Source organism: Caretta caretta, chromosome 3, assembly GCF_965140235.1.
Source record: "Caretta caretta isolate rCarCar2 chromosome 3, rCarCar1.hap1, whole genome shotgun sequence".
NCBI classification, from domain to species: Eukaryota; Metazoa; Chordata; order Testudines; family Cheloniidae; genus Caretta; species Caretta caretta.
Genome location: NC_134208.1, coordinates 148,538,843 through 148,555,103, shown reverse-complemented (window position 1 = coordinate 148,555,103; position 16,261 = coordinate 148,538,843). Strand labels below are relative to the sequence as shown.

At 42.2% G+C, this 16,261-nt stretch overlaps 1 protein-coding gene across 3 annotated transcripts in view; it reads right to left on the bottom strand.

The window, feature by feature from the left end:
• RASGRP3 (RAS guanyl releasing protein 3) overlaps nt 1–16,261 on the bottom strand; it is a 101,180-nt gene that overhangs the window by 65,448 nt on the left and 19,471 nt on the right. Inside the window, exon 1 of one of the 3 annotated variants that reach the window (XM_075127006.1) lies at nt 3,826–3,886. The exons of the other annotated variants lie outside the window; for them this stretch is intronic. The gene's annotated coding sequence lies outside the window, so the exon portion shown is untranslated. Of the gene's footprint in view, nt 1–3,825; nt 3,887–16,261 lie in introns of those variants that run through there. 3 annotated transcript variants of the gene reach the window in all.

Genomic DNA, 16,261 nt, shown 5'->3' with positions numbered 1-16,261 from the left:
ACTGGACACCAAATACTGTATTGTTCACCAAATATGTTGCCATGAACTGCTGTCTAAAATAAAGGGCTAACTTGAAAATACAGCAGTAATATTCAACAGTGGAAAAATCAAAACATCATAATACAGATTTACTAGCAGAGGAACAATTAATTTTAAAGGTACTTGGGCAACTTTTTGTAGCCAGATCCAGACAATTTTGGGAAAAAGTCAAGCAAACCCCCACAGCATGTTCAAATCTAGTTTCCTTTCTTTATCTGGGGATTTCCTAGGAGCTGCCCTGTTTACAATAGCATTTTCAGTGAAAGGATGGGTGAAGCTGTATTTGCTCTTTGGTTAGTTTGTAAAGCAGCAACATGCTTGACCAGAGATCTGTAAAAGCAAATTTTTAATTTCCACTTATTTGTATTTGACCTTCAATATGGATTTTTAGTTTAATAAGAATACATAAAAATGTTTTCTAAACTCTATTAATCATGAAAAGTAAAAGTAAAATCATATAGTAGGAAACTGCTAAAGTTCTGTAAGATAGGAGCATGTGCATGGTTTCTAAAGATGGACCAGGATGCCATCCTGCCAACAGAATCTGTTCTGTCTCCTCTCAGTAGAACCCAGTGTAAAGTAGTACGCACTTTCCACGAAGTGGCACCAATATCATTCCTGTAATTACTACTATGTAACCAAAAAAAGACTCCATGGATTGTTCGTCAGTCAGGTCCTGATCCTACCAAGTGGTGAGCAGCTTCTGTGAGGTACTGAGCAGCCTCTATTTCTTTTGCAATTAATGGGAGATGCAGGTGCTCAGCACATCTGAGGACTGGGCCTTTACATCCTGGTCATGCAAAGACTTGACAACGGTTAGGCTGTTAGTGTGTAGACACCACTGCCTGTCATGCTAACCAATACTCGTTATTTCCTTGTTCTTCCCCCCACATCTGTCTACATCCATCTGTTGTGTCTTCTACTTGGAGTGTAAACCCTTTGTGGGCAGGGACAATGTTTTCATTCGGTGTTTGAACTGCACCTAGTATAGTGAGGTTCTGGTCCAGGATGAGGTCCCCTCACTGCTATGATAATAAAAATAAACACATGCTCAACTTTACACATGAGTAGTGCCATTGACTTCAATGAAATCAATGGGACCACTATGCATAAAGCTGAGTGCATACTTCAGTTTTTGCAGAATCAGGTCCTTGATGGTAAGACTTCCCTAGTGCACAGATCTTAACTTCCAATTGTCTGTAATGCGCTCGACAGTCATACGGTACTTCATGAATAGCAGCAGTAACTATCCTCACAAATACAGTAGCATTAACAGAAACTCATCAGAAAAGCCAAGAACTGAATAGTCTGAAGACTGCAATACGCTCTCATCCTTCAAAGCACATGGTCATTGCTTAAAAAACAACAAAGTGAACTTGAGATAAGGGTTGAAACAAAATAGCAGCATGGAGAACTTTGGGCTGTCATTCCTCATGTTTTCTCTGTTCTGTGGATAGAGGATTTGAGTACCTAGTTCTATCAGTCACTCATTTTCCTTGAGCACTAAGTTGTATTTATAATGAAAAGATAAAAAAAATAAAATAAAGGTACATTACAGATTAAGGCTAAATAACACTGATTACCTGTGTGTGTATAGTTTAGAACTTTTAGTTTTGTTTTCAATCTCATTGTATAAATCTGCAAAATTTAGATGATCTTAACAGGAAATATACACAGTGGGGAGATTTTCAAAGGCGCAAACTGTGTGCCTACAGTACAGTGAAATAGTTACTTCATTGCTGTTTTTTCAGAAATAACTCTCGGTATCTGCAGATTATCTTGGCACGGTGTAGTTACATCATTTTCACCATGTAATAATCACCAGTGCCAGAGTCTGTTTTATAGAGCAGACTCTTTATGCTCCTGACTGCACAGAGAAGCCCAAAAGGGGCTAGAATTAGCCCCACAGAATATTCTGATAGTCTGAAGGTTCTCCAGCTAGCACAGAGCAGGTAAGTATAACAGTTTTTTGCCAGCCTCCCACCCGTCTCCCACTGTTCCTGGCATAGTGGGTGGGTCAGGTTTGGGGAAGGGCCAGAGAACAGAAGGATGGGGTGTGGCTGACATACTTTGTGCTCCACTTAGTCTGTGCTAGCGTTATAGCCAATAAAAAAAAAAGACATTTGGAAACTGGTGGAATTTCAAGCAGCCCTGATTTTTTCAGCTTTCACATAGGTGAAGAATACCCGCCAGTTTGTGGTGAGATAATATATGGAAAGCAGTTCTCATCCCAGCCTACCACCTCCCACTCCCAAAATACCCCTCTCTACCATAGGGTGAAGGAAAGGGCAGAGGTTGTACTCCAGTCATATACTCCAGTATATGACTACCTCTTCTGGGGGCACTGGGCACGAATGTGCTGATTTTCTCCTTCCCCACCTCGTGGTCTTTTTCATGGAGCTGTAGAGCTTGAACCCTTTCAATATGACAGAGATGCTTTCTGGAGGATTTCAGGCTTAACCTTAGCATTCAAAATAACATCCATCATCCAACTTTTTTAACTTGCCTCGTAATGTGGTTAATTTAACATGTTCCTCACAAGTATATAATAAAGACTAAAATCTTGCACACACTGGACTCTTCATGGCTCTAATCATAACCAATGGCATTCAACTGGCAACACCATAAAGTGGTTAAAAGAAAAGATGTCAGAGCTAAATAAATAGTTTCCTGCTTTGCAAGTCAAAATCTTTGGACCTGTTGGTAAGCTGGCATCAGAATAATTGTTCCGCCCATCTTTGTAGGACAATAAAGGTTCAAAAGCTAGCTGGTGTTTGCATTTGACATAACTCTGAAATTGCCTTCTGACTTTATATCCATCATCTTGGACAAGATTCCACTGCTCTCCACACTCACCCCTTTTCACCTTCCTCTGAAGCATCTGGTACAGATCAACTCTCTTGGGAGGATACCAGACTCAATGGCCCATTGATTTGTTCCAATATGGCAATTCCTATGTCCCAGGCCTAAATAATAGCTGGTTGTGGTGTAAAAATTCATCTGTTTTACAGTGTGTATTGTAACACTTATGTTTCTTGCACATTTCAGACCAATACACAGTGATCCTGGGATGTTAGGACACAAGTTATCAGGAAGTGAAAGAAACTTAAAGAATCCAAATATAAATTGGATTCTGAAGGCCAGAGATATTTAGGAGGCTTGGTGGTCCCTGTTTTTTGGCAGGATTGCACACGTCTATTATCTAGGATTGTCAATCAGTGAAGCCTTTATTGGCACATCTTATGCTTTCCTCCCTGTATCTATCTATCTACCTGCCTGTTTCTATTTTTTTTCCTTTCTAAAAATCCAGTCTCATTCATCAGCATACAACACAGAGTAACATCAGTTACAAGTAACTCTTTAAAGCTGGATTGCATTGTTTTGATGGAATTCCTTTGTAGATTTTCAACATTAATATTGTGAAGTCAAATATAATAATGACAGTACTCCCCCTTTGTGCCCTAATCCACTTCAGAGTTCTGTTTGGAGGTCAACAGAGAAAACACATGGACCATAAACAACCTTTCCATATCACCATCCTAGTAAACAAACAGCCTTTTCTCTTGCTAGAACTAGGGCAAAACAAGATACCCGTTTCATTTCTGCAACAGCGAACAATGTTGTTACTAACAAAGGGTCCAGAAAAATATAATCATTCTCAACACAAATGACTGTTTATCAGTGAGGTGACAAAATATGCCTCGCCCTTACGTGTTTTTGCAAGAAGTCTAAAATGAAAATAGGAAAGCACTGGCAGTTAAAAAAACAACAAGGAAAATCACTTACTGTACTTGGTTCTGCAGAGGTATTCAACACAAACATCACCCTTCCTTGTCCAACTGCCAAGTGCTAAAGCATGAAATGAGCAGCTGTTTCCTTCAAGCTGGGGCTGTGTGTCTTAACTAGTCACATGCCCCTTCTGATAAATCTCACTGCTGTGCCAGGAGGTCAGAATCTGAAGATCATTATTCTCCTTATTAGAAAACCTTTTCATAACAGCAGTCTTTGCTAAAACATTTGACTGGAACGTGGGGAAATGTGCTCCAAGACTAATTTTTTTTTTTAAACTTGACAAACAGTAGATAAGCGTTAAGCCAAGGCAGGGGCAGCTCAAATGGAAAGTTAAACACATCCCTGGTGGTCATTCAGTTTTGTTTCTCACCTTCCATGGTTCTGTATTTTAATTTGGCCTTAATGCCGGGAGCAGGATAATCCAAATGTTGTGTGGCACTGATCTCCCCTTCAAACAATGCTATGCCAAGCTTCCAAAGACCATGCATGTTTAAGCTGAGCACAACCCTAAAGTTGGTTTGGGAATAGTTGGATTTCGTGGGAAGCATGGTATCTTTGATGCTCAGATGTCAGGGTGAGAGATGCCTAATTAATACCTTTGATAGATTTAATATTTGTACTACGGTAGCACCAAGATAGGGACCCATTGTGCTAGGTGCTGTCAAACACATAGGGCCTGCCCCAAAGAATGTACACCCTCCTAAACAGAGAAGACAAACAAGGGCAGATGAAAGGAAGCATCATTATCCCCTTTTATAGATGGGGAACAGAAACAGAGAAATTAATACCGAAAATTTTCAAAAGAAATTAAGGGAGGTTTCCATTGGAAACCTCAGCCTAGGGACCGGATTTGTAAAGGTACTGCAAATCCTAAAGATGCAGATAGGCACCTAAAGGGATTTTCAAAAGTGCCTAGTCCCACTTAGTGCCTATCTGCATCTTTAGGATCCGAAGTACCTTTACTGTCCTAAGTATCTGTCCTAAGTGTCTTGCCCAAGGTGACACAAAGTCTGAGGCATTGTTGGGAATACAATGCAGACTGCAAATATACTGCCTTAAACACAAAAGCATTTTCCCTAGAGAAGACAGGTTGCAAAATAAGAATTCAGGATGGAATTTAAAAAAGCATTTAAATTAATAAGCAGCATAGGTCAGTGGGGACTGGGCTCCTAAGTAACTTGGACTCTCGACAAATCCACCCTTAAACTAGCAGCCACCCAAAAGTTTTTTTCTGAAGATTTGTTTATGGGGCTAACCAGATGGGGCTTCTCTGGAGACAGATCTGGAATTTGCAGGTGATAGGGGCTCACACACCACTGGTTCCCAATTAATAATTAATAGTGAAGATAGTAAACAGTTGAAAGATGCTGGATGCATCAATAGAACCAATTCTAAATGACTGTGGGTAAGTGTAGGTGAGAAGATTGAGAGGGTGATTCTCTAGTGACAGTGCCTTTTGTGAAGATGAGAAAGACAAATAAAAATACAAACTGGTTTTTAAATTCAATTTTCATCCAAAATATGACATAGAATAATGTTTTGATAACCCAGACCCACTCTGGGACAGAGTTAGGGCTGCCTGTTTAGCCAGTAAGTGGTTTTCCAGAAGTTTGGAGTTGAAATCCAACCTTCCCCTCCCTGCTGATAGCTGTGCAACTGGAGTGCAAAGGGCAGGGAAAGGTAACTTGAAGCCTTTTTTGGTCTCCCTGCTGCTGGGTCCTGCTAGATCCCTGGCACAAGTTAATTTACACCAGCTGGCCATGATCCCAAAGGACCATTACAGGAACCACATCCCTTTCCCCCTCAGCAATACCCATGAGTGAGGGAGTTCCCCATGTGCTGATGGGATGGGATCCTCTGAGTCAGATCGGAGTAGCCCTAAGCCCCAACATACCACAGAAAGGGAGATTTAAACAGGAGTCAGCCTTTGTCCAACTCTTCTCTGAAAAGAAGGGGTGAGGCAGTAGGAGGCAGGAGACCATGGTTTCAGCTTTAGGAAACAGAAAACTCAAGTGACAGTGTTATTTGGATTTCAGGATGAGACACTGTGGCAGACTGGGTTTTAATCGGTCTATTTAAATTTCATCTAGGAGAAGACTTACTGGTAAGAATGAATTATGAAAGAAATGAAAACGCCTGTCTCTTTAAAAGCAGGAACCATCAGCTAAATCAGGGACATCCTTAAAGAAGTTTAGCTTGGGCAATCTCCCAGAAAGTGGGTAATGCAAAATGTTTAGACACCCCTACAGTAGAACCTCAGAGTTATGAGCACCTCGGGAATGGAGGTTGTTCATAACTCTGAACAAAACGTTATGGTTGTTATTTCAAAAGTTTACAACTGAACATTGACTTAATTCAGCTTTGAAACTTTACTATGCAGAAGACAAATGCTGCTTTCCCTTTATTTTTTTAGTAGTTTACATTTAACACAGTACTACTGTATTTGCTCTTTTTTTGTGGTGTCTGCTGCTGCCTGATTGCGTACGTCTGGTTCCAAATGAGGTGTGTGGCTCACTGGTCAGTTCATAACTTTGGTGTTCATAACTGAGGTTCTACTGTAATGTATTTGTACACCCTCAAAGAGATTAGAGAAACTGTAACCTACATTGTGTAGGTAACACTGATTACAATGAGGAATGACTGGGGAAAACAGGAGCATGAGCCCAGCAGTCCCCTGAGGGAGACAGCACTTTGGCAGGTTGGGGGTGCCTTATATGATTAGTTGGGCTAATCAAATGAACTTCTAAACGTATAATCAGAGAGAGGGGGAAGGAGAAGATTGTAGAAGAGACAAAGATGTTTGGCAGCAACTCAAAGACACTCTAAGAAGAAGAACTTGACATGAGACTGTCAGGCTGACTAAGGGGGTCATAGCCAGAGGTGAAAGTAAGCCAGTACGGCGTACCAGTAAGAAAGTGGCCGCTGGTACACAGGTGACATTAAAGCGCTGCTGAGGCAGCTCTTTAAGCACTATACCTGTGGGGGTCCTGACGAGGGGGGAGGGCAAAAGGGGCAGCTGCCCCAGGGCCTGGCTACTTAAAAGGGCCCAGGGCTCCCAGCAGCGGCTGGAGCCCCAGGCCCTTTAAATCGCCATTGGAGCCCCAGGCGGCGTGGGCCGGGCAGTACTGAAGGACTGGCTGGGAGAGCCTGGCCCAGCCCCATCCCTTCCGCCGTAGGCCCCGCCCCTTCTGGGGGCCCAGAGCCACCCCACCCCACCTTGCCCAGGACCCCAGGCGCCCTGCGTACCGGTGAGTCCTTGAAGTTACTTGCACCCCTGGTCATAGCACTGTTTCCTCTCATTCACTGTAACTAAATTTCAGGTGAGCGTTGCAAAGTTCCATATTAAATTTGTTCCACATACTATTTCTTTTGCTTTAAGATAATCTTCTTAACAAATCTTGGGCCACATTCTGGACCCTATTCTGGGCCCTTTGCACCATTCCTATAGTCCAACATGAACAGAGAGCTGCAGAACATACACTGAGAAATCTCCAGCTGGCATAATGTTGGGGGCAGTAGACTTAACCCTTGAGAGAGCAGCTGAGGATTCCAATAGCATAGTACCAATATTATGCCAGTTCATGCCTGCTCCAAGCCTTGCATTTTGTGGTATGCTGAGGGCATGTAAAGGGTAGAAGGGAGCAAGGCTGGAATGTGTAGCCTGACAGTGCTGTGCCAGGATCATTATCCATTAGTGTTTGTTAGAGCAGTCTCAGGGCTGTTCTAACTTGTAGTGGGCAGACAGTGATCCCAAGTTTCCTTCAGGATCAGGGTGGGTGGAAAATTGACATAAACCCACCTATGTCAAACACTGCTCTGGCACAGCTGTGGATCTAGAGAGAAAGAAAGAAAATGGACTTGGGAAGATTGATTTCAAGAAAGTTTAGAAATAGAGTTTCTCTTGTTGAGGCCTTGTCTATCCTTAAAATTTTTGCCAGCATAGCTTTGTCAAGAGCACAAGGGGGGGGGGGGAACACACCCTTAAAGGACATAGCTATTCCAGCAAAAGCCATCATACCATCAGAGTCCCTTTGGCAGAATAGCTTATGGGGAATTGGATTAAGATATACTTGTTTAAAAACCAAACAAAAGACCCAAAAAACTTCTCTCACCCTAAGCTGCGTCTTCTCTAGGGGGGATTTGCTGGCATAGCTGTACCAGTATATCTATTACCAGCAAACACTTCCAAGGATAGACAAAGCCTTCATTAACACCCAGCTCACTTATTCTTCAGAAGTCCCTTCTGCAAATGTCAGCACGGCCAACTCACTAAAAAGCCTATTTAATGTACCACTGAGCGATCAGGATGAGACTCTCAGTACTTTGTGGAATTGTCTTTCCTTTCTTCTTTTTCTAGAGATCTTTTGGTTTTTTGTTTTGTTTTATTGTCTCTCATTTCAATTTCAGCTGAATTTGGTCCTTTTTCTTATCCTTCGTGTTTGTCTTTTTTAGCAAAGGATCAGCAAGGACACTTTTGGTTAGATTGACATTTCACATATACAATGTAATTCTGGAATAGTACACAACTTCAGTCTCTTGCATTGTCATCTTTGTTACTCTGATGTAAATCTGCTGTTCTTGGTACTGGAACACTAATGTCTAAACCTAAGCAAAGCAGAAATTCAGTGGAATCTAAACTGAAGTGCACTATATGATATTTTCATTATGGCACATTTATTGACTATAAATATTATTATAATGAACACCCTCAGGCAAATTCAGGGAATTGTTTTGAGCAGTGTTAAGTTATTAATTTATTTTAATTGTATAAAAGTAATTAATCTATTTGCTATTAATGATAACCGAGCAATTAAGTGAAAAGTTCAGACTGCCCCTTTGTCCTTGGCCTACTATATTGTGCATACGATTTAACGTTACATAAACTCACTCACTGTTCTGAAAGCATGCAATATATCAGGCACCTCTATTATAGCGTGAGTCAAGGAGAGAGGGATTTCAGCCTTAACTGTCATTATCCGTGCTTTTGTGGGGTTCGCAGATTTTTATTATAGCAAAACTGCAGTTTTTCTTGAAGAGTTTTCTTAAAAAAGCAGCAAAATGTATTTTCTAAAAATTAAATGAAGGGGAAAAAATCTCAGATTAAATCCAAACCAAGGTGCTTCATAAGTGATGCTTTCGCTGTATCCTACCTGTATGTGGACAGATGGCCAACTGCAGAGATGAGGATTTATGCATATAGAGGAGGCAGAACTGCAAGGTGTGCAACATGCATTATCTTCCCCAGTCTCAAAGAAACCAGCAGGGAATAAATAGAAAAATGAATCCTGCCCAAGGCTGGTTTAATGTTTGCATGCCCCTTTTTCCATGATGGAGCCCCACTCTCTTTTGCAGGTGTGTCTGGGTGCAGTTGCAGGCAAGTGAAGCTCTAGCCAGCTTGGCTCCACCATGTTCATTGGACAAGTTGGGATGAAAGAGGTAGTGGAGCAGAAGGAAGCATGGAAGCACCTGACCTCCAGTGTATCCCCACTGATCTTAGGAGAACCATATATTTTGGGGATGAAATGCCTACTTGTTCCACAGGGATGGGGAGGGATAAAACCCCATCTCTGTTAAAAAGATCTGGTGGAAACTCCCATAAGAAGCTCAGGGAGTTCCATTTCCCATGCATGCTTTTCTCCTTAGGGAATGATTTGGATCTAAGTAAAGACCTGATGATTTGTTTCATTGACTTTAATGTGCAGTTCTATTCTGAAAAGTGACTCTAAAAAACATACCGTGGGCTGTTACCAACTCCATAATAAAGACAGTTAATTTACAAGTGAAAAGCAGCTTTTTTCCTAACTGCCCATCCTGCAGCACAGCTGGGGCTTTAAGGGTATGTCTACACTGCAGTTAGACACTGTGACACTCTATACCTCAGGGGAGCACCCTGTAACCCCCCATATTCATTATTTATATATAATTGTGATATTCATTTAAAGTGTGCCATTTAAGATATCATGGGAAAGGCTATGATCTGCTGAAAGCCATTGTTCTATCTAAATATGTATATCATTAGTGCATATGAAGTTATGAGATTGTGTCGTATGGTTGTCACTAAAATATGCTGTGAACTGGGGAATCGCCAAGATATTAGATCCCCAGAGACAAGAACAAGCGAGCTAACCAATGCCCAGGCGGGTGTCGAACAACTATCAAAAGCCATGGTCAAGCAAGAGAGTTACAATTCAAAGACTCACTTGCACAAAGAGAGATTACTCAACCAGAGAAATTACTCAACCTTGTCTGGTGACTGAGCAATGCCCACCAGACGTGCCTGGACTTAGGTTCTCCAAGCACATGGAACAAGGGTATAAAACAGAACACAGTGGCCCCATGCTTCATCTTTTCTCTTCTCCCCCACCTACGCTGAGGGCAACGAGAACGCTGGAGCTGAAGAGACTGGTCCTGAAGCTAAGCGGGAAAGCCTGTGTATGAAAAGACTGTGACCAATCTGCAATATCCAGTGGGGTGAGAAAAACTGCTTAATCTAGATGTTGCCCAGTCTGTAGGTTGAGAGTTTAGACTGCGTACTTTATATTTTATTTTATTTTGGTAACCACTCTGACTTTTTGCCTATCACTTAAAATTTATCTTTTGTAATCAGTAAACTTGTTTTGCTCAGGAAAGGGTCTTGAGCAATGCAAGAGGGTATATTACTAAGGAACAAGGACGGGAGCTGTGGAGATTTGGCTGGTGCCTTTCTGGTGTGATTCATGAGTGGCTCTGGGAGCATTCATACAATCCAGCCGGGTGTGGGGCTTCACATGCAGTTGTATGGAGTGGTAACAGCTCCTAGAGGGCTTTGCTACTTGCCACCATTGTGAGAGAGACAACCCAGATTAATGATTTAAGAGGAAACAGCAGTCTCACAGTCCCAGGTTGTACCATAGGGATCCTGTTACAGACACCCATGGCGGGCCCGTGCCAACTGACAAGCTTGTGTCAGCTGACAGGCTTCCCGGGTAGACATTCAGGGCAGGTCTACACTATGGCAGAGATCGACACTCTGAGATCGATCCACTGGCAGTCGATTTAGCAGGTCTAGTAAAGACCTGCCAAATCGATTACAGATCGCTCTCCAGTTGACCCTGTACTCTACCCCCGATGAGAAGAGTAAGGTAAGTTGATGGGAGATTTTCTCCCGTTGACCCCCCGTGGTGTAGACTCTGCGGTAACTCGATCTATGGTAAGTCAACACGAGTTGCACAGCGTAGATTGACTTACCCCAATAGTGTAGACATAGCCTCAGGCTCAGTCTACAGTCTGAAATGTGTGTCCCTCCTACTTTGCAGTCGTAGGGCCTGCACTCCAGCCTGAGCCAGAACATCTACGCTACAATTAAACAGCCCCTTAGCCTGAGTCAGCTGGCACAGACCAATCATGGGTTTTTAAACTGTAGTGTAGATACAACCTGGGACTCAAGCTTGTTTCTTTCCTTTGTTTGCATCATCCCCATTAATAATAAATAATAATAATAATAATAATAAAGGTTCTGTTATTATGGTCTCACTCCCATAAGACCATAGTTAAGGAAGCAATGGAATGTTCTGTTTTAGAGGGTCTGTACCTCAGTGCGGGAGTGGTGGAAGGTCCCAAAAGTGAGGGGGCACCCCTTCCCCCGCCCCAGTCCTCTCCCCGCCCCCCACATTGCTCATGTGTAAGGCCAGTAAAAAGTGTGGGCCATGGCCTTCTGTCCCCCCAGTTCCAGCACCCCTGCCTCAGTGTCTCATCTTTTTTCAGATCCCTTTTTGTAAGCATGCTGTGAGGAATTTGAACCAAATTTCAGCTACAATGAATGTTCATGCAGTGACCTCCCATGTGTTTGTATGTTGTTGGCTTTTTAGGAAATTTGGGAAAAACTTGATTACTCTCCCCCCTGAGTATACATTTGCTGCCATCTCCTGCCATTGTGAGATCAGAGATAATCAACCACTCACCACTCCCTCCTTCCAGTTCATTTGCATACCTGTGGAGAGTCACTAGTACCCTGGTTGTCATGGCAATGGCTGCCTTTGGTAATGGACTTCCCTCTGCCGACCATAACATTACCACAAGGAAGGGTCCAGGAGGACCTGTAATGAAAGCTGGCAGAAGTGACTGCCTGGGAAAGTTCAGTGCAAGTGACTTGCCCAGCATCCAAAAGGAACCCTGTAGAAGGGGCACCACCTTTTACCGGCTGGCCGTAAGGGTAAGCAACGGGAGGCTAGGGAGAGGGGGCAGGGCAGCACAGGGCCCCTTACTTTCAGGGATCTTCCGGTGCTCCTGCCTCGTTGGCATTCAACTGCCTTAACTGAGAGACTGGCCTTTCTCTTCCTGCAATCTCCTGCCTCATTCATCACAAACCTTCCAACTGCTGCAATAGAGGAGGTAAATGACAGCCTCCTTTGTTTCACTGATTCCTTCCCAAAGTAGGTCCATCCTGTGTGCTAAGGGTAGATACACACACACACACACACACACAACCCCATGGCTGTCCCATGTCAGCTGACTCACACTCAACAGGGCTTTGGCTGCAGGACAATAAACTTGCTGTGTAGATATTCAGGCGGGGGGGGGAGGGGGGAGGGAGGGAATAAATAAATAAATAAATAAATTCAGCACACCCAAATATAAGGTTAAAAAGCTGAAGTTAAGCACCAGGTATCTATAACTTAACAAAACAAGCCACAAAAATCGTGAAGAAAATGGAGAAGTTACCCTATCCTTTTGATTCATGTGGGGGTCAACTGCAAGTCATTCACTTTGTGTACTTTGCAAAATAAAGTGCCTAGAACACTGCTGATGCCATAAATAAATAATAAAAGAGCAAAACCTCTCCTTTTTCAATATTTTATGGCTTGTTTTTACTATTAAGTGATTCTCTTAGCTTTTTAGACCTATTTGAGTGTGTAATAGCTCTGTTCTATTAATTATTCATATGAATGTTTATTAATTTGAGCACTGATTAATGTGCTCAATTCAGTACAGGTCACGGAATTATTTTGTGAATTATTGGCATTTGGTGACTGTCCTTTTGTGCACTGTGGGGGGATTAAGAACCTTTACAGAATTTAAAAAACATTCTGCATTTTGTATAGTAATTGGCCAGATTTTCAGCTGGGGTAAATCAACATGTCTAGTTGGCAGCCGGTATCAAGTGGAGTGCCCCAAGGGTCGGTCCTGGGGCCGGTTTTGTTCAATATCTTCATAAATGATCTGGAGGATGGTGTGGATTGCACTCTCAGCAAATTTGCGGATGATACTAAACTGGGAGGAGTGGTAGATACGCTGGAGGGGAGGGATAGGATACAGAAGGACCTAGACAAATTGGAGGATTGGGCCAAAAGAAATCTGATGAGGTTCAATAAGGATAAGTGCAGGGTCCTGCACTTAGGATGGAAGAATCCAATGCACCGCTACAGACTAGGGATCGAATGGCTAGGCAGCAGTTCTGCGGAAAAGGACCTAGGGGTGACAGTGGACGAGAAGCTGGATATGAGTCAGCAGTGTGCCCTTGTTCCCAAGAAGGCCAATGGCATTTTGGGATGTATAAGTAGGGGCATAGCGAGCAGATCGAGGGACGTGATCGTTCCCCTCTATTCGACATTGGTGAGGCCTCAACTGGAGTACTGTGTCCAGTTTTGGGCCCCACACTACAAGAAGGATGTGGATAAATTGGAGAGAGTCCAGCGAAGGGCAACAAAAATGATTAGGGGTCTAGAACACATGACTTATGAGGAGAGGCTGAGGGAGCTGGGATTGTTTAGTCTGCAGAAGAGAAGAATGAGGGGGGATTTGATAGCTGCTTTCAACTACCTGAAAGGGGGTTCCAAAGAGGATGGCTCTAGACTGTTCTCAATGGTAGCAGATGACAGAACGAGGAGTAATGGTCTCAAGTTGCAGTGGGGGAGGTTTAGATTGGATATTAGGAAAAACTTTTTCACTAAGAGGGTGGTGAAACACTGGAATGCGTTACCTAGGGAGGTGGTAGAATCTCCTTCCTTAGAGGTTTTTAAGGTCAGGCTTGACAAAGCCCTGGCTGGGATGATTCATAGATTCATAGATTCATAGATATTTAGGCCAGAAGGGACCATTATGATCATCTAGTCTGACCTCCTGCACAATGCAGGCCACAGAATTTCACCCACCACTCCTAAAAAAGACCTCACATCTATATCTGTGCTATTGAAGTCCCCAAATTGTAGTTTGAAGACCTCAAGGAGCAGAGAATCCTCCAGCAAGTGACCCGTGCCCCATGCTACAGAGGAAGGCGAAAAACCTCCAGGGCCTTCCAATCTGCCCTGGAGGAAAATTCCTTCCCGACCCCAAATATGATTTAACTGGGAATTGGTCCTGCTTCGAGCAGGGGGTTGGACTAGATGACCTTCAGGGGTCCCTTCCAACCCTGATATTCTATGATTCTATGAACATACCTTCAATGGAGTTATGCCAGTTAACAGCAGCTGAGGATCTGGTCCATTATATACATCCATTTCCTAACTTAAAACAGTCATTTGACTGTAGTCATTTGAGTATGTGGAATCCAAGTCTAAAAAACAGCTGCTGGGCTTGCTGATCTACTTCACTGGTCCAAATAATATATATCCTTTCACTAGCAACAGAACTGAAAGAAAGAAAACTGGAAATCTTCACCAGACAGGATGTTTTAATAATATCTAAGTGTGATTAAAATGCCTACTATAAATAACCTAACAGCTCTCACATGAAGTTGTTCAGCTGAAGGGCATCTAAAGGACATGATGGAAAGTAAATCTTGAAGCCAAGGGTTATCAGTTTTATAGCAAGCTCAGTCAGACTGCAGCATCTATAAGCTACATTAGTGATGAATAGTTTAAATAAATTAACTCTGAATTCTACAAAATACTTTCAGCTTTGGGGTGCTATAGTTCTGCAAATACTTGCACCCATTTAACTAGGATTTCTATCAAGACATGTTCCTTGTATTGATATTATTGGGAGGGGGGAACCCCATACCAATATTAAGGTTGAGAAATCAAACACTGAAAATCAAGAGATGCAGAGTTGGAGTCAACAGGTCAACTGTATCTCTAGCTCTAACTGCTTATGCATTGAAATATGTCCTCTCTTTACAATAGAAATTATTTGTCAATTAATTGTACGTGGTACAGTTAGCAATGACCACAATTAAGCTTGAGTAACACTTTGCATTGCAAGATCCTGTTTTCAGTTATTTAATTTAATTGTTTGGCCTGAAATTCTCTATGTTGTTTGTCTGCCTCAGGTTGATTTTTTTGAAAATTTAAATAATTTGAAAGTTCTAATTCTCAGAAATGAAGGAATAAGTATTTTGTGTTGTCATGTTAAAAAATTTGTACAGGAGTTTTGTTCAGAAGCATTAACTTCATGCTTCGGAGCACAGAATAGAAATGTGTCAGGGAGATGAGACTGGCATTGTGGTGCCTTTTGTTGTCCGTGTGAAAATTCACACAAATTCGGTTAAGTTATAAGCCCTTTAAAAAATCTCAGTGTGCACATGCTCAGTAGAGACCAGTTTGCCAGCTAAATTCTCATCTGCACTGGGCGTGCTCCAGCACTTCACAGCTGCCATATGCTGAGCAGGCTGCATAGAAGCGCTATCCCCACAGATCAACTGAGCATGCACCAACCCAGAGCTGCAGGATTTTCCAGTGTGCATACCCACATTCATGATCTCAGAATTTACTTTCCACAGGTATTCTGCAACATTGCTAAAACAAGGACTTAAGCTGAACATTTTTGCTAATAAACATACTAGTTAGAACATTTGTGGGAAGTGAACACAAACTGGGCGTTAGAGTCAAAACGAATGTATTTCTTTTCATGCTGAGTGGTTATTTAGAATGATTATATGTTGTGGGGCTATTATTTATTTTGGTATACTGATTTAGTGTATTTAAATAATTGTCAGAGGTACCTAGACTTATAGAGGCACCTCCTATCATTTTATAGATTGAAATAATATATTCTATTGAATACTGGCATTTTTTGGTAATATTCATAGAGCTCTCTTTTCACAACACCCTTGAGAAATATCAATCCCATTTTTCAGAAGGGAAGTCTGAGATGCAGGGAGTTTATAACTTGCCCTAGGTCATACAGGAAAAGTGTGGCAGAGTTGGGAACAAATTTCATGGCTCTGTCTTGTGACATCACAAGACTAGACTTTCTATCTGATTTTATCTTCTTTAGTGGAGTTTCTGGGTATATCACATAATGCTGAGTACTTACATTAAGTGAAAAAGACACATACGTAGCTAATCTGAATAGATAACGTGTAAATAGTGCTTCTGTGTCTTTCATAGTCAAATGCATCCCACAGTTTTCCAAAGACAGTGTGATTAAAAGCCCATATAAATGATGCATAACATTTCTAAGAAGGGGCCCAATCAGCCCAATGTTGCTTGTTCTGATAGAGAGATTCATAGCA